This window comes from Pelodiscus sinensis, chromosome 3, assembly GCF_049634645.1.
Source record: "Pelodiscus sinensis isolate JC-2024 chromosome 3, ASM4963464v1, whole genome shotgun sequence".
In the NCBI taxonomy this organism is placed as follows: Eukaryota; Metazoa; Chordata; order Testudines; family Trionychidae; genus Pelodiscus; species Pelodiscus sinensis.
Window position 1 is genome coordinate 57,577,541 of NC_134713.1, and position 21,612 is coordinate 57,599,152.

The 21,612-nt window shown below is 42.9% G+C and overlaps 1 long non-coding RNA gene across 1 annotated transcript in view; it reads right to left on the reverse strand.

Annotated features, from left to right (window-relative positions):
* The window catches only part of LOC142827594 (uncharacterized), a 66,916-nt gene that overhangs the window by 15,413 nt on the left and 29,891 nt on the right, over window positions 1–21,612 (reverse strand). Inside the window, exons 2-3 of the long non-coding RNA XR_012902278.1 lie at window positions 12,462–12,524; window positions 9,440–10,351 (exon numbers count right to left, since the gene is read on the reverse strand). This is a non-coding gene — a long non-coding RNA (uncharacterized LOC142827594). The remainder of the gene's footprint in view (window positions 1–9,439; window positions 10,352–12,461; window positions 12,525–21,612) is intronic.

Below are 21,612 nucleotides of genomic sequence, written 5' to 3' on the forward strand. Positions count from 1 at the left end.
CTTGAGGCTCTGGTGCTCCTGCTGCAGAGCATGCCGCTCAATACCCTGAACACCACGGAACGCTGCTTCTGATGGCAGGAGACCAGATCAGACTGGTGGGACATCATCCTGCAGCTATGGGATGACCAGCAGTTGCTGCAGAATTTCTGCAAGCCAAAGGTCACCTTCCTCAAACTTGCACCTGCCCTCAGGCAACAAGATCCGCATACAACCCAGCATCCCTGTGCAAAAGCGTCTTACCATTGCACTCTGGAAGCTCGCCATGCCAGACAGCTACCACTCTGTTGGAAACCAGCTGGTGTGGGGAAATCCACAGCTGGGGCTGTGCTCATACAAAGTAGCGCAGGCCATCACCCAGGTGCTGCTACAGATGGCCATCACTCTGGGGAACATGGACACCATTATCGATGGCTTTGCCACCATGCGCTTCCCCAGCTGTGGCAGGGCCACAGATAGTACCCACATCCCCATCTTGGCCCTGACCATTGTGCCTCAGACGATATAAACAGAAAAGGGCAATTCTCCATGATGCTGCAGGCCCTTATGAATCACAGGGATGCTTCACGAACATCGGCTGGGTCAGGGAAGGTGAACAACACCCACATCTTCCAGAAATCCTGCCTGTTCCAAAAGACACATGCCAGCACTTTTTTCCCCGAGTCACACCATCAGAGTCGAGGAGGTGGACATGCCCATAGTGATCCTAGGAAAGCAGCCTACTCCCTGCTCCCCTGGCTCATGAAACCCTACATGGGCAGCCTGGATCCCAGTAAGAAGCACTTCAACGCCAGGCTGATCAGGTGTTGCACGGTGGTGGAGTGGGCACTTGGCTCTTAAAAGGGGAGGTTCAGGAGTCTCCTCACCCGTCTGGGCCTCAGCAAACACAACATCCCCTTTGTGGTGGTGACCTGATATGTGCTCCACAACCTTAGCGAGAACAAAAGGGGAGACTTTTCTGCCAGGGTGGAGAGCAGGGACTGGACGGCTGGTCAACGCACTTGAGCAGCCAGACACCAGCAGACAACAAGGGGTTGTGCTCATCAGGGAGACCTTGAGGGAGGGTTTCATCCAAGGCTAGTTGTGAGACTCTCCCCTGTGCCTCTCCACAAGAGGCCTCTGCATTCCCTCTGTGTGCCTTTCCCTCCTCCTCCACTCCTTTCCCCTGCCCTCCCTTCCCACCTTCCCTGCACAGCAAATAAAGCCTTCTTTTTTGAAACAACAGAACTATTTATTGGGGGGATATACAACAGGGGAAGGACTGAGGAAAGAATCTGAAATGGGGAGGCGGGATGAGTACAAGCACGATTTATGATTTAGCACTATATTATACTGCCATAAAAAGAACTTAACTGGCTTAGAAAAATAAGTCTGCTTTGTGTTTAACTAATTGGGTATCTAGTATTAGCCTGATTCATTTTTAACCTGATGATATAGTAAAGCACAGAAACTGAAGAGTATAATGGAAGCATGTGTCAACATTTCACATTCCTTCTCTGTAAAGATGTCATTGGACTCCCGTCTAGAAATATTAGCCATAGTCTATAAAAATCTTTAAGGATGTGGACTTGAAGCAGCAGAATGCATAATACCTCAGAACCAGCTCAATAGACAACCTAAATATGAGGCCACATTAATTGTCTTTATATCAGGCTGATTATTAATTATTATTTGTAATAGACTAGCATCAAGACTATTCTGAAGAACAAAAGTCATTTAAAATAAGTGGATTCCCTTTTTCACAAAGTAGCTACAGTAAACATAGCTTCTGATAAATTGTGAAGCAAAAAATACAGAAAGGGCCCCTTTAATTAAGCACAGCATATGGGAAAAATAAGGAAACTCATGTTCGGCACACTTTACCTTAACAAGCTAGTATAAAAAAGACTTGTCTCTACTCCCGCTATACAGTACAAACAAAGGTATTAAAATCTCTTTCAGTGGTCAACAAGCTGTTATTTAGCATTTTGGTGTTGAAAAAGGCTCTTGTGACTCTTCCTCTTTTCCTGTCTTTGCATATCTAGGTTTCAAAACAATTTTCCTATTGGACAAAGATGCTAGCTCTGACTGTTTGGGTAACAGCATTCTAGCTTAGTTGCCCTCACCCTAAATCAGAGACAAAGCAGTCTGTATTCTCAGAGGGGTAGCCATGTTAGTCTTTAACATTAAAAGCAACAAGTAGTCCTGTGGCACCTTAGCTCTGAAATAACACGTGGAGCGTCCACAGTACCATGCCCATAATTTTGAAGTAAGGATCTTTTTTGAAATAATAACGCCTTCTTTCCTTGGGTAATAAGCTTATACCAAAATAGTTATTTCAGGAGTTACTTCAAATTTATTTATTTTCAAATAATTTCCTAGTGTAAACATGCCCTTAGAAACTAACAAATATATTATATCATGAGCTTTCTTTGGTAAAACCCAATTCATCAGATGAGTATTATTTTGTGTTTGTGATGGGTCATATAGGACTTGACCATTTTGGGTGCCATTGGGATGATGGGCAGAGTTAAAATATTGGGGGGGGGGAATGTTATGCTGAGACCTACAGGCTGCATAGATTTTATTCCTCTTTGAAACTGACTGTAAACACACACTTCACATAAGACAATTGTAAGAAACACTTAGATAACCACATTACACCCTAATGGAGTTCTGCCAAGAAATTAGCACTTGATGGGCAGGTTCAGTAGGGATTGTGAGCAGGTATGTGTGGGTGGGGTGGGGGTTCCACTGGTTATTGTGGGCAGGTATTTGTATGAGAGACAGACAGACAGAGAAACTGAGCTAACACACAGAAACTGAAAGAGGCAGAGGCAGGAAGAACACCAGCTAAAAGCCTTGGAAGCCTGATGTAAGCCCGAAAAAAGGAAAAGGGAAATTTTTGGTTCCATTGTGTCTAGAAAGGCTTAGCCTGTCAGGTAAGAAACTGCTCTTTTTAGTCTTGGTTTCACCTGTGTTCAGAGAAGCAGGACTTTATACATTCTTTGTAAATAAAGATTGCATCCAAGAAAATATCAAAGTCTATCAGTTTCTACTTTTGACTTTGATTAGCTGTTCAGATTGTAAAGGAGCCATGGTTTTTATTTTATTTTATTTTATTTAAAAGCAGATTAAATAGTTTTATTTTTGTGCTTTCCTCCTAACAAGTTTTTTTTCCTGTCAAAATGATCTATAGGGATGAAATCAGGGAAGCTTTCACAAGTCCTGTATAATTTCACATCAGACACAGCAGCATTAGCATGAATGTCTCCAGAAGAAGCAAAAATATCCATACTGTAATATGTTACAAACTTGAGGAATACAGGGCATGGTTCAATGGAGCAGTTCACTGGAGTTCAACAGAAGATGCTCATGATTTTAATACATGAGTTGGGAAATACATATTTATTCATAAGTATTTATAAATAGATAAGGAACTTGGGTAAAGAGAGATTTTTAAGCTATTCTCAAAGTTCATCAGCAGTACACCAACATATATTTTTTATATAGGATGAGTTATCTCTTGTGAGAGTGCCCCAAGGATTGGTACTAGAGCCAGTTTTATTCAACATCTTCATTAATTACCTGGATGAGGGGATGGATTGCACTCTCATCAAGTCTGCGAATGACACTAAGCTAGGGGGAGAAGTAGATACACTGGAGGGCAGGGATAGGTTCCAGAGTGACCTAGACAGATTAGAGGATTGGGCCACAAGAAATCTGATAAGGTTCAACAAGGACAAGTACAGAGTCCTGCACTTGGGATGGAAGAATCCGAAGCATTGGGGACTGACTGGCTAGGTAGCAGTTCAGCAAAAAAAGAACCTGGGGATTACAGTGGAAGAGAAGCTGGATATGAGTCAAAAGTGTACCCTTGTAGCCAAGAAAGCTAATGGCATATTAGGGTGAATTAGGAGGAGCATTGCCAGCAGATCTAGAGAAGTGATTATTGCCTTTATTTGGCTCTGGTGAGGCCACATCTGGAGTCTCGTGTCCAATTCTGGGGCCCCTGCTACAGAAAGGATGTGGACTCATTGGAGAGGATCCAGCGGAGAGCAACCAAAATAATTAGGGGACTGGAGCACATGACCTATAAGGAGATGCTGAGGGATTTGGGCTTGTTTAGTCTGCAGAAGAGAAGAGTGAGGGGGGATTTGATAGCAGCCTTCAACCTCCTGAAGGGAAGTTCCAAAGAGGATGGAGAGAGGCTGTTCTCAGTAGTAACGGGTGGCAGAACAAGCAGCAATGGTCTCAAGTTACAGTGGGGGAGGTCTAGGTTGGATATTAGGAAAAACTATTTCATTAGGAGGGTGGTGAAGTATCGGAATGGGTTACCTAGGGAGGTGGTGGAATCTCCATCCCTAGAGGTGTTTAAGTCTCGGCTTGACAAAGCCCTGGCTGGGATGATTTAGTTGGGATTGGTCTGCTTTGGGCAGGGGCTGGACTCGATGACGTCCTGAGGTCTCTTCCAGCCCTAGGATTCTATGAAAATTGAAATACCCTCCTTTTCCCATTTGCAGTTCACAAATAGAAGCAAGTTTGGGGCTAGCTGTCCTGCAGGACACACTGCAGAAGCACTGCTGGGCTCACAAAACAAAAGAAAATGAAAGAATAAAGCTGCAGCTCAAACAGTTTTAATTGTGGATGTTCACAACTGCTTGATAAATTCATAGAACTAAAATTTCTTGAAGACTTCACCCTGAACCAATATTCTTTCAAGCTGTCATGGAATCCTACTGAATTAATAAATGGAAGTCCTGATGTAACCGCAAGACATTCCACTTTATACTGATTTCTGTTATTTAATTTGATTCAAATAAAACCAAACAAAGATTTATTTTAAATGCTGTGCATAAAAATGACCTCAGTTTCTTTTCTGATTTTAATTGTCATATACCTCTGTGTTTGAAAGAACAAATATATTTGGAGTATGCACTAAATCACAAATCTTATGGAAGAGTAGCAGTGTTGAGGAGTTCAGCTAATGATAGGAAATACCCATGTATATCATTAGCTACTCAGTCTAATTAAAGATAAACTTTGCTTTTTAATCACATATTAAAAAATGCTTAATCATGCTATCATTATTTGATCAGCAGGAAAGGACCACCTGCAGATCCTTCTGTGTGAAATTACAAAGGGATTTCTATTAAAACACAGAGCAGCAGAGGGGAGGCAGGGAATCTATAAACCAGACGCCAGAGCCCTTTGACACTTACTTTTGATATTAATCAAAACCTGTGGTGCTCACATAATAGACTAAGAATCATTATGAAAGAAATGTTTCATGTCTCAGAGAGATCATCTTAACACCACAAGTCCAAATTTTGTCTGAGACTATGCAGGGAGCATGACCATATATTTTATATGAAATATTATTTATACTACAGTAATACCAGAGATCCCTACGAAGATCAGGTCTCCATTATTGTAGTCACTGTATGAACACATAGTAAGAGACGGTCCCCGAATCAAAGGGCATACCATATGGCTGCCATAGAGCTGCCATAATGGGTTTCTACTGAACTACCTACCTAGCCCAGCATGGAGGGTGTTTCAGGATCTAAAAGGAGTCAAAGTCAAGACAACTCCTATTTGCTGCAGCCATGCCTAGCTGTTGGAAGTGGCCCTTAAAATTATGGACATCGAGGCATAGGTTTTGTCCTGTTTTGGGTAGGGGGCTGGACTTGATGACCTCCTGAAGTCTCTTTCAGCTCTATGATTCTAGAGCAGCCCTCAGCTGTTCTAACCTATGCCAGGGATAAGAATGGTCCCTAACTGGTCTCTGGACTCATAACTGTGATGAAGTTATTACTAATTATTATCACTGCTATAGCACCTATGAATGCTATAGCACCTACGAACAGCCCATTGTGCTAGACACTGTACAAATGTAGAACAAAAGGGCAGTCCCTGCCCCAAAGAGTTAAACCATGGATATTCCAGGACCAGAGAGTTCGGATGGAGGGCTGGCAGCTAGGAGCCCTGTGGGTCTGTAAGGCAATAGGCTGTGTGGCAGCTGGTCTACCTAGCAGGGCCTGGAGTCCAGTGCACCCCAGCTGGGCTGCCTGGCAGAGCTGGGAAGTCCAGTGGGGCCAGCAGGGAAGTAGGGCCAGCAGCTGCCTCTGGCTGGCAGCTGAGCCAGGACTGGGTGGACCAGTGTTCAAGAACTCCCCCTAAACAGAAGGGCTGGGACTGCCCCCCATCCAAGAGGAGCTGCCAGCTGGTGTGTGTGTATGGGGGTGGGAACCCCTCCTTCATGAGGAGCCTGAGGAGCCACTGTCAGAGCAGGACCACCCTTGATGATATGGATAGCCCTGGCAAGCACCCCTGATCTCTCAGCCCCCTGCCCTGAGCCCCCTCTTCCCCACCTTCTCTGAGTCCCTACACCTCCTAGTCCCTTCCCTGACTCCTGCACCTTCCCCACACCTACAACCCCTTGCCCTGAAGAATCCGACCAACACTGAGTAAGCTTTCTATTAATACTAATAATTATCCAGTTTTTTGTAGGCATCACAGCAAAGGAGAGTTTTGAGTAGGGTTTTGGAGAATAATGAGGCAGATTTTGGAATATTTATGGGAAGCTCCTGCATAACTTCAAGGGGGAGCATGGGGAAAGTACAAAAGTGTTAAATATTTAAAACAAGCAAGTGGGTGATATAGCTTGGGATCACAGGCCAATCAGAGACAAGAGTTGACACTTAGGCCAGGTCTACATTCATAGGAAATGTTGAATGAAGATATGCAATTCTGGAGTGGACGTACCTTGTTTCACGTTTCCCAGCCATCCCCACAGCAGGAGCAATGAGAGCAAAACACTTCCATCAGCTTCCCTTACTCCTTGTACAAGGAGGTGTCCAGGCAGCTGGCGGGGGTGCCCTCTGAGTTTGATTTATTTAGTCTTAACTAGACTCACTAAATCAAACTCTGGAAGATCGATCTAAGCAGTGTTGATCTTCTGTCTAGTTAAGACATGGCCTCAGTAACTAATGAGGGAGGAAAGGTAGAATGGAAATAGGCTGTAAAAGACCTTGAGAGGGAAGACAAACGGCTCCTCTTTAATGCACTAGAGAAGAGGGAGTCAATGGAGTGGGGGATTCAAAGAAAGGGATCAGTGTAGTCTTTAAGGCAGCATTCTCAATAGAAACAAGTCTGGCAAGATTCAGTAACCAAAGCCAGAGCAGCATGATGCAGAAATCAAGATGTGAGAAGACAAGACCTTGGTCAAAAGTTTTAGCCACGTGGATGCCTAGAAAAGACTGTAACTTAAAAATGAATAATGCTGATTTACTTATATAGAACTTTTCAACTGTAGATCTCAAAGCACTTCACAGCTCTTTAGTGCATTTATCCTCCCACAGCTCTGTGAAGTAAGGAAGCATTATTTTATGTATTTTACAGATAGTATGCAAGGCACAGAGTTACTAAATGACTTGTCCAGGATCCCAGAGGGAAGTCCAAAACAGAGCAGGGATTTGCATAGTGTGAGGTAAATAGCCAGAAGAGAAGTTTACTTCACACTGGCTGAGAAATAGTCAATATCTCCTCTAGATCTAAGGGAATGAGAGGTGGCTGTTGAAGTTACATAGACAGCTAGCAAATCTGGATTGATGTGAATGAATTATCAAGCACTATCCATTTAAGTGGAAGACAAAATACAGGACATTATCCCCTAACAAACAGAAGCTAAGAGCTCGTTATTTCCGCTAAGTCAGGGGCCCATGGCTTTCTTGGCCTGTGGCACTCATGGCTCCCCTCTTCTTTTCCCCCACACACCCTACAGCTTGTGCTCCAGGCATGTGACGGCACCATGACCAAAATGCCAGCACCAGCCAACTTGCATCTTTGTAGGACGTGGGAGGTGGGGAGCCCCAAGCCTTATGGGCCTGATCAAAGGAAGCGATCGGCTGGATTGGGCCCATGTGCTCTGCTTGGCAGGGGAGAGGAAGCAGCTCTGCATGGCTCTGCACACTGCAGAGAAATGCTCCCTGCAGGTACTGCCCCACATTGCTCCACTGGCTGTTGGCAGTGCCAGCAGGAAGTGCTTCCATGAAGCATACAGAACTGCATGAAGCACCTGTGACCTTCCTGGAAGTGTGCCAGGTACACACTTCCATCCCCTGCCCCCTCCTGCCAAGCCCCCTGCATTCCCAACCCCAACCCACTCATAGAATCATAGAACTGGAAGAGACCTCAGAAGGTCAAGTCCAGCCCCCTGCTCTAGGCAGGATCAATCCCAACTAAATCAAACCAGCCAGGGCTTTGTCAAGCCGCAACTTAAACACCTCTAGGGATGGAGACTCCACTACTTCCCTAGGTAACCCATTCCAGTGCTTCACCACTCTCTTGGTAAAATAGTTTTTCCTAATATCCAACCTGGACCTCTCCCACCACAACTTGAGACCATTGCTCCTTATTCTGCCATCTGTCACTAAGAACATGAGAACGGACGTACTGGGTCAGACCAAAGGTCCATCTAGCCCAGTATCCTGTCTACCGACAGTGGCCAGCACCAGGTGCCCCAGAGAGGGTGGACCGAAGACAATGATCAAGCGATTTGTCTCCTGCCATCCCTCTCCAGCCTCTGACATACAGAGGCGAAGGACACCATTTTATCCCCTGGCTAATAGCCTTTTATGGACCTAACCTCCATGAAATTATCTAGCTTCTCTTTAAACTCTATTATAGTCATAGCCTTCACAGCCTCCTCTGGCAAGGAGTTCCACAGGTTGACTACACGCTGTGTGAAGAAGAACTTTCTTTTATTAGTTTTAAACCTGCTACCCATTAATTTCATTTGGTGTCCTCTAGTTCTTCTATTTAGGGAACTAATAAATAACTTTTCTTTATCGGCCCTCTCCACACCACTCATGATTTTATAGACCTCTATCATATCCCCCCTCAGTCTCCTCTTTTCTAAACTGAAAAGTCCCAGTCGCTTTAACCTCTCCTCATATGGGACCCGTTCCAAACCCCTAATCATTTTAGTTGCCCTTTTCTGAACCCTTTCCAAGGCCAAAATATCTTTTTTGAGGTGAGGAGACCACATCTGTACACAGTATTCAAGATGTGGGCGTACCATAGTTTTATACAGGGGCAGTAAGATATTCTGGGTCTTATTTTCTATCCCTTTCTTAATAATTCCTAGCATCCTATTTGCCTTTTTGACCACCGCTGCACACTGTGTGGAAGTTTTCAGAGAACTGTCCACGATAACTCCAAGATCTCTTTCCTGATTTGTCGTAGCCAAATTAGCCCCCATCATACTGTACGTGTAGTTGGGGTTATTTTTCCCGATGTGCATTACTTTACACTTATCCACATTAAATTTCATTTGCCATTTTGTTGCCCAATCACTCAGTTTGGTGAGATCTTCTTGGAGTCCCTCACAGTCTGCTTCTGTCTTGACTATCCTAAACAGTTTGGTATCATCTGCAAACTTTACTACCTCGCTGCTTACCCCTTTCTCCAGATCATTTATGGATTCCATCTCTTCCTAACAATCCTTGTGCCCGGAACAGAGTCTCATGGTCGAAGAAACCAAAGCCCTCTCTGTGGTACCACCTGCGCAACCAGGCATTTACTTCCTCAATTTGATGATCCCTGACCAGTCCTTTCCCTTCAACAGCGAGGATGGACGAAAACACCACTTGCACTCCGAATTCTTGCATCCTTCTTCCCAGCGCTACATAATCCGCAGTAACCCTCTCAAGGTCATTCTTGGCCGTATCGTTAGTTCCCACGTGGAGAAGCAGGAAGTGGTAGCGATCTGAAGGTTTGATCAGTTTTGTAAGCCTCTCAGTCACATACTGAATTCGAGCTCCCGGTAAGCAGCACACCTCTCGAGATTCCCGGTCCGGACGGCTGATGGATGGCTCAGTCCCTCTTAGGAGGGAGTCCTCGACCACCACCACCCATCGTCTTCTTTTGGGGGTGATTGTCATGGAACCCCCATCCCTAGGACTATGCATCCCATGCTTTCCAGTAGCTGGTGTTCCCTTCCGGTTTCTTCCTTGTGAGGTCCCTTCCAAAGCATTCTCCACTGCAGAGCCTGTGGAGAGAGCCTGAAAGTGATTACTTACCTCTATAGCATTGGGGGATTCCTGTGCTGGCCTTTTTCCCCTTCTAGAAGTTACATGTTGCCAGTTCTCTTCCTGGTCCCATACTGCCCTCTCTGGCTCTTCCACCTGCCATGCTTGCAGGATTAAACTCTGCCGTCTATCGAGGAAGTCTTCATCCTCTCTGATCAAGCATAGGGTCGACACTTGGGCCTCCAGTCCTCTAATTTTTTCATCCAAAATGGTGACCAGCTTGCACTTAGTGCAGATGAAATCCGTTCTTTCTTCCAGGAGGAAGACAAACGTGGCGCACGCTGTGCAGGTAACAACAGCAGACCTATCACCATCCATACCTGCTGTCCTGGAGAAAGGATTTAAAAGAAAGGCACTCCCTCCCCTCCAAACTCCCACTCTGCCCCTGCACCCTCTCTCCTGCCCACACCCCCATTCCTAGCCTGCTCCTGCACTCTCTCCCACCCAGAGCCCACACCTCACCCTGAGCCCATTCTGTAGAATTCCTCTCTCCACACACACTGAGCCCCTCATTTTGGTCCCACCCCAGAGCCCACAAAATCAGAGACCCTAGAAGATTTAATCCAGCCCTGGTGGTAAGCCTTAAGCCTCAGAACATTCTGCCTTCTTCCCTAAGGGGCCGGAGCTTGAGAGAGGAGAGCATCTCTTTCCTGCTTCTCAGTTGTGGGTCACATCTGTGAAGCCAGGTCAGTGAGGATTGTGGTGGGGAGGGGGGGGTGGTTTTTTGGGGGGAGGTGTTTTGTTTGTTTGTTTGTTCTTTTTATTTGTATAGCCAGGCCCCGGTTGGTTTTTTTGTAGGTTAGTGGCCCCCAACCCAAAAAAGTTCCTTCACCCCTCCTCTAAGTCTTTTCAAGTTGAAGATTAGGAAGTCCCCAGCAGAAGGCCAAAGACTCAAGGAGTGAAGAGATGGGTTTGTAAGTTTGTTGCTACTATCAGACAAATATAGAGTCAGAGAAAAACAGTGACTAAAATGGATTCAAGGCGGCCCTGGAATGATGGAGCAATTATTTCTGCCAGCACCAACTTTGTCTTAAACTTGTTTATTTGCTGGCCTGGGGCTCTCAACGGTTGTATTCCAGCTGACTACAAAATAAATAATCTTCAGGGGGTAGCCGAGTTAATCTGTACAGAAAAAACAACAAATGGTCTGGTGGCACTTTATAGACTAACAAAACATGTAGATGGTATCATGAGCTTTTTTGGGCACAGCCCACTTCTTCCGGTCATCTGAAGAAGTGGGCTAATACTATCTACATGTTTTGTTAGTCTATAAAGTGCTACCAGACCATTTGTTGTTTTTTAAAAAAATAAAGGCTTGTTTTGAAAAGGCTGGCTTGTGTCTCTGCAGATACTTAACAGTTGCATTGCTTCTTGAAGGGATAAACATCTCTAATCAGACACCTGAATCTATATGGAGGTTTTGTAGAGTATATGATGAGAAACTGAGATGGGAAGGGGCTGGCACCCCAAGTCCCAGTCTCATAATGCTCAGAAATTTATCCCTATGAAAAGTTAAGCCGAGGGCTTGGCCGCTTACAGAATAAAGAGATTGTATAAAAGCTGGATCAGTGAACCCTTCTGGTTCTGTGATACCTTTGTTCACCTCTCCATGGTTCACAATGAAAGCAGATCAGCTGAACTAGAGACTCTGGTCCTATATACTAATTATTTTTAAAGACAGAGACAATATTTTATATGTTAGTTGTACGTTCCTAGACCTCAGTTAAATTGCTGAAAAAAAAGACGAGCAACCTCTTCTAGACAACCAAAGCTGTGGCACTAGGGAGAGAAAAAAATAAGACATATGTTTGAGAGGTCTGAGATTTTTTTAAAAAAAGTTAAAGCTGTACGAAGGGAATATTCCAAAGAATAAAAAGCAGTAGCCTGGAAAATAAGAGGGCATCTTTCCTAAGAGGTTACTTTAAAAAACACACACACAGAAGTAGCTATGCCACAGTACAACAGAAGCCACGCTATACCATGGACTAGGAAAAACAAACAGGTAGTAGTTACAATTGCAGGTTTCATTGTTTGGGGGAAATGACACTGGAGGTGGAAAGGAAAAAAATAAAGCCTTTCCAAAGAACAGCATGGGGATAAAGAGTGAAGGTTATAGGTTTTTATGTTTCCATGTATAAGGTTTACTAACAGTCAGGGAATCATCAACTGAGATTGAGTTTCAAACCTGGAAATTTCTCTGGGCCTGTCACATTTGAAACTTTGCTATCCCTTCCCTTGAATACTTCTCTGGTGAGCCTACCTGCTCCTGAACTCATGTGCTTTAGCTTATATCCCTGAATCTTTAGACCTCTCTGCTAACAATAGCACTCACAGGCACCCTTACCCACCTTTAATGTTTTCCAGGTTGACTTAGTCCTTTCCAATACTCACATGGCTGTCAGACTCTGTCAGCAATTCCTCCTTCCTTGCCCAGACCTCCATCGCCAATCGTGCCTAATATAAGAATTAAAAAATAGATTGTATGAGAAAATTCCTCAGTCTCCATCATATTTGGCAAAAAATGCTAGCGCATGGGGATACTGGTGATTTTGATCAATTTATAATACCTTTTAATAATGTATTTGTGCACTAAGTGTAGTCAAAGAAAAACAAAAGGAGACAGAAGGCATTTCTGCAACATCAGGGAGTTAGTTGCTAAATAATTTGTCTCTTAACACTATGTTAGTTCACCAGAGTGTCTGTCTATACTCCTCTCTCAATGCCTTTTTTATTTAAAATGTTTACTATATTGAGGGAAGACAATTATTATACTTGTCATTAAGAAAGATGCTGAATGTAATCTTAGGAATAACAGACTTGAATGCTGTACTTCAGTACTAAGAAACAATAACTGTCATAAAATTATAAAGAGTTTAGTTGAGTGCATGTCTAGAAGTAGACAACTGATGCTAATGCGACATTCAGTTTCGGCAGGGTTTGGTTTTTTGATTGTTGGTTGTTGTTTTTTTCCCCCTGATAAACAATTGCTGACCTTAACCTTGGGAATTTCTGGATTCATAATAGTTTCATTTTACAATTTGAACAATTCACTAATGGTTTTGCTTTTAACCTAAGTGATTTAAAAATAATATTATGGTTGAATGCAAAACTTCCAATAAATAATTCTTCTGCTGTATTCCATGCTGATAATGTGTCATCCAGATTTTGTGTTCAGTTCTGAGCACCACATTTCAAGAATCTGGAAAGAACCTCAAGAAGTCATCAAGTCCAGTCCCCTGACCTCACAGAAGGACCAAGCACCATCTAGATCATCCCTGATAGATGTCTATCTAGCCTGTTCTTAAATATCTTAAAGATGGAGATTCTAGAACCTCCCTAGGCAATTTATTCCAATGTTTAACCACCTTAACAGTTAGGAAGTTTTTTCCTAAAGTCCAACCTAAACCTCTGTAATGGACAGGAGGAGTACTGTCCACCCAGTAAATAAGGGGTTAAACTCAGGTACGTAGCAAAGAAGTCAGCCAGGGGGCCAGGAGAACCAATCGAGATAGAGGGTTGAAATTTGAATTGGATATAGGTTCCCTGCCTGCATTCTTTGCATGGGGAGTTAAACCAGGAGTTGAGAGACACAGAAAGATTTAAACCCAGGCAGGACTGCCATGCTTCCCATGGAATTCAGAGACCTGAGCAAAGAGAAAATTAGAAGTGAGTACCAGGGAAATGTGAATCCAGTCGTAATTTTTCTATATTTTGTGGTTTGGTTTCAACTACTCTGTGTGATTCTATGCCTTCCTTCCCTCTCTCTGCTTTGATTTGGTTTCCTCAGTTGCTCTGTAACATCTAGCAACCAAGTATGCTTTATCAAGTTTATCTTTTGTTTTTTAATAAAAATCACTACTTTTAAGGTGATGATTTGATTCTTGCGTCCTGGAAGGTCGGTCTGTCTGTGCATCTACATGCCTCTGACTGAGGGGTCAGTTACCAAAAACTGCAGCTTGTTTTTCTCTTTTCTTTTTTGCAAGCTCTTTTGGGGCAAAAGAGCTTAGGGTATCCCAGGGGGATAATTTCAAGTATTCACCCCCAGTTTTAGGGAGAAAGCTCTTGATGGTGGCAGCAGTTCCCCAAAATCTGTTTATTATGATTCTGGGGGGAAGCTTTTGTAACCAGTGCCTGTAGAGGCAATAGTAATAGAAATGTAGCCCTGTTAGTCTGGGGTAGCTGAAGCAAAATGCTGGACTATGTAGCACTTTAAAGACTAACAAGATGGTTTATTAGATGATAAGCTTTTGTGGGCCAGACCCACTTCCTCAGATCAAATAGTGGAAGAAAATAGTCACAACCATATATACCAAAGGATACAATTAAAAAAATGAACACATATGAAAAGGACACATCACATTTCAGAACAGAAGGGGGATGCGGGGGGAGGAGGGGGGAGGAAGGAAGGTAAGTGTCTGTGAGTTAATGATATTAGAGGTGGGGAAAGGTTCAAGGTTTTGAAGCTCTCTTGCGGGCCCTCACCTTCTGTACTCAGAGTGCCACAGTAGGGAACCGTCCTGACAGCCTCCCATGGTGCAATTTAAGCCCATTGCTTCGTGTTCTATCCTCAGAGGTTAAGGAGAACATTTTTTCTCTTACCTCCTTGTAACAACCTTTTAGGTACTAGAAAACTGTTATCATATCCCCTCTCTGTCTTCTCTTTTCCAGACTAAACAAACCCAATTCTTTCAATCTTCCTCATAGATCATGTTTTCTAGATCTTTAATCATTTTTGTTGCTCTTCTCTGGCCTTTTTCCAATGTGGCTACATCTTTCCTGAAACATTTTCAAAGTGGGCTGAGGGCTGAAGACTATGAAGACTCTTTCGGTGGCACCCAGAACTGGTCAGAATATTGTAGCTGAACCCTAAACAGTGCAGAGTAAAGCAAAAGATTTACTTCTTATGTCTTCCTTACAACACTCCCGCTAATACATCCCACAATTATGTTTGCTTTTTTTGGAACAGTATTACAGTGTTGGCTCATATTTAGCTTTTCATCCACCATGACCCAGGCCCACCAATGGGGAGAAGGGCAAATAGAGCAATTGCCCCAGGACCCATGGATATAAAAAAGGCTATGTCTAAACTACGGGGTTTTTCTGAGATACCTGTGCTATCTTGGAAAAACTCTGCCGCATCCAAGGAACTCATCTCCTCTTCCACTTTTTTTTTTATGGAAGAGCAGACTCGCTCTTTCAGAAGCCCTGTCTTCTTCCTTCCACAAGGAAGAAGGGCTCTTCCAAAAGAGGAGGCTTTTCTGAAATTTGGCCCAGTGTAGCCAAATTTCAGAAAAGCCTCTTCCAAAAAAGCGGAGCGCAAGTTGTGTACTTTTTTTCCCAATAGATTAGTATAGTCTAGACGTAGCCAAAGGGAATGGAGCTCCTGGCTGCTGCCACCGCTACTTCAGCAGCAGAGGTGGCCGGAGCCCCAAACTCTTGAAATCACTCTGGGCAGCACTGAGGGCTTCCTAAGTGAAGCATGGTTCTCTTTGGGCAGCATTCACCTGTGCATCTGCAGCTGCCGCCATATGCAGCTGCCATTTGCCATCTCTGGGTAACAGGAGCTATGGGAAGCAGTAGCCCAGCCCACACCACTTCCCACATCTCCCAGTGACCAGAAACTGCAAGTGGCCCTACCTGTGGACACACAAGTATAATAAAGCACCTGGCAGCTCACCAAGGGTTAACCCTGTTAAACTGTGACTGGCCCACAGGCCACTTACTGTCCATCCCTGCATTTTGCCCTTCCAGAATGATATAAACCATTGATAACTATGCTGAGAACAGTTAGCCAACCAGATATGTACCCATCTTATAGCAGCTCCATCTATGCTGTATTTCCCTAGTTTGTTAATGAAAAGATCATGCGAGACTGTATCAAAAGCAACCTGGCCCAATCTGGCAATTGCCCCTTCCTGAGGAAAGAGGGCTTAAAGGCCCTTGGAGAAGGCTGTGGCAGCAGCCAATGAAGTAGAGGCATGAGGCAGCCAATCAGAGCCTACTTGGGCTGTATAAAAAGGTGGCTGGCCTAAGGAAACTTAGTCTCTCTCTAGCCTTGGAAGGAGATAGTGGAGCTGCCAATTAGAAGGAAGTACCCTGGAATGAGCAGTGCTGGGGAAGGTTGGAGTAACTCCGAGGCTGAATTCCTGCGAGGATGAAAGGCCTCCAGAGGGGCAGTCAGGTAGGAACAGGCAGTATGTCCAAACTCCCCACCACCAATGATGAAGAGGTTAGTTCAGACTGCAGTTTGCCCATGAGGGAAGAGACTACATGATGAAGAGCAGTGGGTCACTGAGGCAAAGTAGTGGTTTAGGTGTGACTGAGTTCCCTGCAATCCAGATCTCTAAGAGGCTGCTGTAATTCCCCCTGAAGTGAACAGAAAGGTAACACACCTTAAAGCTACCACTAAGACTGAACACCTGACTAAACTTTGGTTATGAAGCATCCATCCTTACCTCATGAAACTTACATTTAAAAAAAAACACTTCAGCACTGAACAGGGCTCTATACATTTTGCCTCTCATCACAAATATATATTACATAATTGTATTCAATAGTCAATTTAAAAAAAATTAAACTCAATGAAAACAAATATCTACATCAAAACTTTTGAAAGACTAATCAATAACCTCATTGTCTACTGGCCAAGGACCATGAAAAAATTCTCAGAATTTGCCTACACAAAATATTATGGGTGAAATACTAATTGCAATGAAGGGAATGAAAACTATGTCAATGACTTCAAAAAGGCCAATAATTTACTCCTTGTATTCTTTGTCACACAAACAATTATTAGAGCTACTTAGTACTGTTGCATAACATTGAAAATCACTAAGGTTCAATTCACGGAGGACCTTCTATTTATGTTGATCTTAAAAATCTTCCAAAAGACAGGTGTCTAATGTTAACTATGGCATTAATCTTTATTGCCCTTTTGAAGGAAGGGGAAATACTTCAATTCACAATTACTAGTTGTTATTTCAGATATCTGTATTTGTATCAAAATTTTCACTCTATTTTGTCTCCATTTTTTCTCTGTATAGCTCTTGTGAAATTGTTCTTTTCTAACTTGAGTGACATTACAAGCTGTTGTCACAGAAATTTTAATAATTTTAATGACATAAAACAAGATCAATGCTGCAAAGCATAAAGAAACATTTTATGGCAATTTTCTGCACTTTAATGGTGTGTCTAGACAGTGGCACTATTTCTGGATACTTTTCCATGTGTTGACAGAGTGCCCGTTATTTTGAAATAGCTTTTGAAATAACAGGTACACTATTCCAACATCCCTGTATACCTCATTCCATGAGCTTTAAGGGGTGTTTTGGATTAGCGCTCTATTTCTAAATTTGGCACTGTGTAGACAACATCAAATTTCAAAATAAGCTATTTCAAAATGCACTTGAAATAAGCTATGCAATTTGCATAGCCCAAGTTGCATTGCTTATTTTGAGCAACGGGTGCCACGAAGTCACACCCAGACAGACCACATTCTGGCTACTTCTAGACTGGAAGCCTCTTTCAAAAGAGGCTTTTTCTAAAGATACTTTCAAAAAAGCCTCTTGAGAAAGAGTGTCTCGACTACAAGCAGATTTTTAAAAAAAGCGAGCCACTTTTTCGAAAGAGAGTCTAGACACTCTCTTTCAAAAAAACATAGTTTGTATTCAATAGCACCCTTTTTCGAAAGAGTACTTTTGAAAAAAGGCATTATTTCTCCTAAAATGAGGTTTACCGGGATCGAAAAAACTGCCACGTTCTTTTGATTTACTTTCGAAAGAACACAGCTGCAGTCTAGATGCAGGTGAAGATTTTTCAAAGAAAGGCTACTTTTTTTGGAAAAACCCTGTAGTCTAGACACACCCTCTGATACTTTGTTAATTCAGTCCTAAAGTGCTGGTAAGGACTAAGCCAATGGAATGAAAATGCTGCTGTTTACTCAAAAGTTGCTGGTGAATCATAAGGTGTTCCTTTTTTAGACAGGTCACTGTTTAAGGCTGAAAAACTGGTACCTAGAAATCAGAACCATAACTGGCAAATTGGGTATTTGTCCCAATATCCACTTTAGTAACAAAATAATAAACAATTTTGGTCTGTGCAGAACAACAAAGCACCACAAACTGCCATCTGTAGAGATCATGCTCATTTCTATCCAGCTACTTGCATGACTCTCCCATTACTATAGAATCGAAGCATTTCACAAACGTGATTGAGTTCATCCTGATGATAAACTGTGAAGCAGGGAAATATCATCTATTTGATGAATGGGGAACTGAAGCACAGAGATATTAAGTGCTTGTTCATGAGCCTGGCTCTCTCTTATTTCTTTGCCTGGGCTATTCACATAGTCAGACTCGGTGAGGGAGAGAATACCTACCATGAGGTGGCTGTTCCCCTTCTATGGAGGTAGATGAGAAATGAGCACAGCCTTTACTAAGGCACCAAAAACATCAGCCAGCACAGTTGAGCCCATGTGGAAAGAAAAGTTAGTGCAACTTACTTGACCGGTGAAGCAAGGGGGGAGCTGGGATGTAATTGTGACTAGACTGCAAAAGTGTCCATCCCGTCCTGAGTGAATTACCCAAGGTTACTTTAAACTCTGACTGAGCTGGGTACTGAACCCAGAACCCTTGAGTCCAATTCCTGTGCCTTAACTTCAAAACAGAAACTGAAGAAATGAACATCTAACTCAACAACACCCCGTAAGCAGATTAATGTATCTTCTAGTTCTTACTACTGTAAACATGACATGTGCAGCCAGTATCTCCTGGGGCTATTTCTTTTCCTCTCCCCCCAAAATAGATCTCATTAAACCATTAAAATAGCTTCAGAGGGGTAACTATGTTAGTCTGTTTCAGCAAAAAACAATGAGTCCTGCCAAACTGAAGTTTCCACTTCATGAATCTGATGAAGTGGTCTCCATTCCACGAAAGCTCATGCCCAAATATATATTAGCCTTTAAGGTGCCACAGGACTCCTTGTGGTTATTACAACAGCTGTTTCCAACAGTCCACGCTCTAACATGCTATTGCAGCCTTCACACTTAGCCTGCTGATTTGCTTGGAATATTATTTAAACATTGCTGGAAAATAAAAAAGACTGACTGAATTGTTGCTGTTTTGTTTCATGAGCCCAAAGTGAGTTGAAACTACAGATTTTTGTGCGTGTGTGTGAAGGACAAACCTAATTGAAGGTAAGAAAAATAAATATTAGTCTCCATTCTCAGTTTCATGTCTTTCCTGAGTAAGCTAAGTTGCCAGACATTGTCACTAAGCCCTAGAGTTGTGCCAACGTGCTGCTATGCACGTTCACATCCACAGCCCATGCAGGAGGAAAGTGTACACTTTCCTCTGGGCATTCACCAAAAGAACAGACAAGCTATGCTGCTGTCATTAGTGACGGTATTTCTGAATCAGCAAAGAGATAGAGGGCTTTTACTTTTTAAATGCTTTTGGGGGGTTATTTTTTCACCTCACATCACTTGCAGTCACAAAAGGGACATGGTCATGTTTCAGAAGATAAACAAAAAGAAAATCCTCTTTTCCAGTTTCTAAATAATTGAGTATGGTTTAATTCTATCTGACTGATTTTGTCAAAAAGCAGTGAAAACAAAGAGGATGTGCCACCGCTGGTCTCTGATAATTTAGATCAAATATACAAATGTGTTTAAAAGATGTCTCTTGTTGGGGTGAGAAGGGGGGGTTCTTGCCAGATGCTGTTACAAACTTTGGGCTAGATGCTGCTACCTTTATTCATGTGGGTGATCATTTACTTCTTTGAGCAAACTCAGTGATTTCCATGGAGCTGCTATTCAGGAAGAGTAGCAGTGAAGAGTGTGGCCTTTTTTCAATCCACATTTTTGTCCAGAAATAATTAAGGTGCAACAAAGCAGAGAAAGCAAACTGAATGCCAACTTACTTTCAATGCAATCCCAAGGAGAATGGCATAAAGCAGCACTGAATTTGGTCCTGACTTTTTAATCTCACCTGTATTCCTCAGCAAAGAATCTCCCAGTTATTTATTTGTATTGTAGTATTGCCTAGGGGTAACAATCAGAGACCTTAACTCCATTGTATGAAGCACCATACAAATATCCTGTAGAACAACATATTCTCTGCCCCCGAAAGTTTACAATCTAGGTTGTGAAAGATTTAGGGGAGGGATGAGACAGACAAACAAGGTAAATTGGGAGGATGCTGTACAAGTATTACAAACAAATTGTCATATAATAAGCAGGGGTCTCGGCTCATTCCCCGTGTTATTAATCGGTAATGCTCTCTAGGCATTGCAGCAGAAATAGGTCCTGGAGTGGAATGGGAAGAAATTTATATTAATGGCTTTATGTATTTTTACAGACAATGTTTCCCAGTCATAAAGGGTACATGGGAGAAAGTATAGGACTGCTTGAGGGAAAACGAGACTGGTGGAAGTGGGAGGTAGTGTGCATTGGTTAAGTAAAAAAGGTGGTTGATATTTTGGTAATATAGCACAGTGGTTAGGTAGAATGAGACTAAACTGAAAAGACCTAAAGATAAAGGGAAGAAGTTGTGGCTGAGGCAGCTGAGAAGTGGGAGTCAGGGAAGAGACTCATTTAGGGTATGTATGATGCAGTGAGAGTGAGAAGCCAGGAAGTTGGTGTTAGGACAGCATTTTGAGTGGATTCGAGGCCATCAATTTTGCAAGTGTCAAGGTCCAAGCCCATAGTGTTAGTAATTCACCTGCTCATTTGAATAAGTTTTTTGAGAGGATTGAGGGTGTGCTCCTGGAATGAAAATGGGTTCAAAGGTACTTTGTAGCTGGTAGCTGGCTGGAAGAGTTCCTAATTGACTGATTGTTTAATACTGCTGGGGATATGTTGTTATATTAAGTGTTTCAACACCTGGAGGCTTTGGGAACAGCCACATTGTCTTTATCCATTCATTAAAGTCTTATAATTTGCCTGTGTGCCAGCCACTTTTATCTCCTGCATGACATTACAGCATTATAGTTCTGTTCTGGTCATTTCCTTTAGCAGGGTCATTTATGCAGCTGCAGTGTACGCCAGCTGCACTAAGTGGCTATGTGGACCCTACTGCTGTGCACTAAAACTTTCACAGTGTGCTTTAATGGACTTCAATCTGAAACCACAGTAGATCAAACATTCACTATGGAACTTTTATTGTGTGCTAGAAGAGCACACCCAGCCACTTAATGCATGGCAAGACTGGGTGTGAATCCACAGTGCATCAGCTTGCTGCTCACGAAGTGTCTGTTGAGACAAGCCCTCAGAGTGTTCAAATGTAAACACACCCCTCCAGGCACTGTCAATAAAGACACACTTGGACAGCTCCAGATATTACAGATGTGATGCCAGTAAAATATATTCTGAAATAAAGTAGCTGCTGCTAAGTTTTATGAAGCAGAACAAGGGCTGGGCAATATCAGGAAATAAAAAACACACTTCACAGTGACAGTAGGTGATACAAAAGGTATTTAACCACTTTTACAAAAACCTCTGGGTGACCAGGGAGGAGATTCTCTTGCCTCTCAAATACCCATAGAA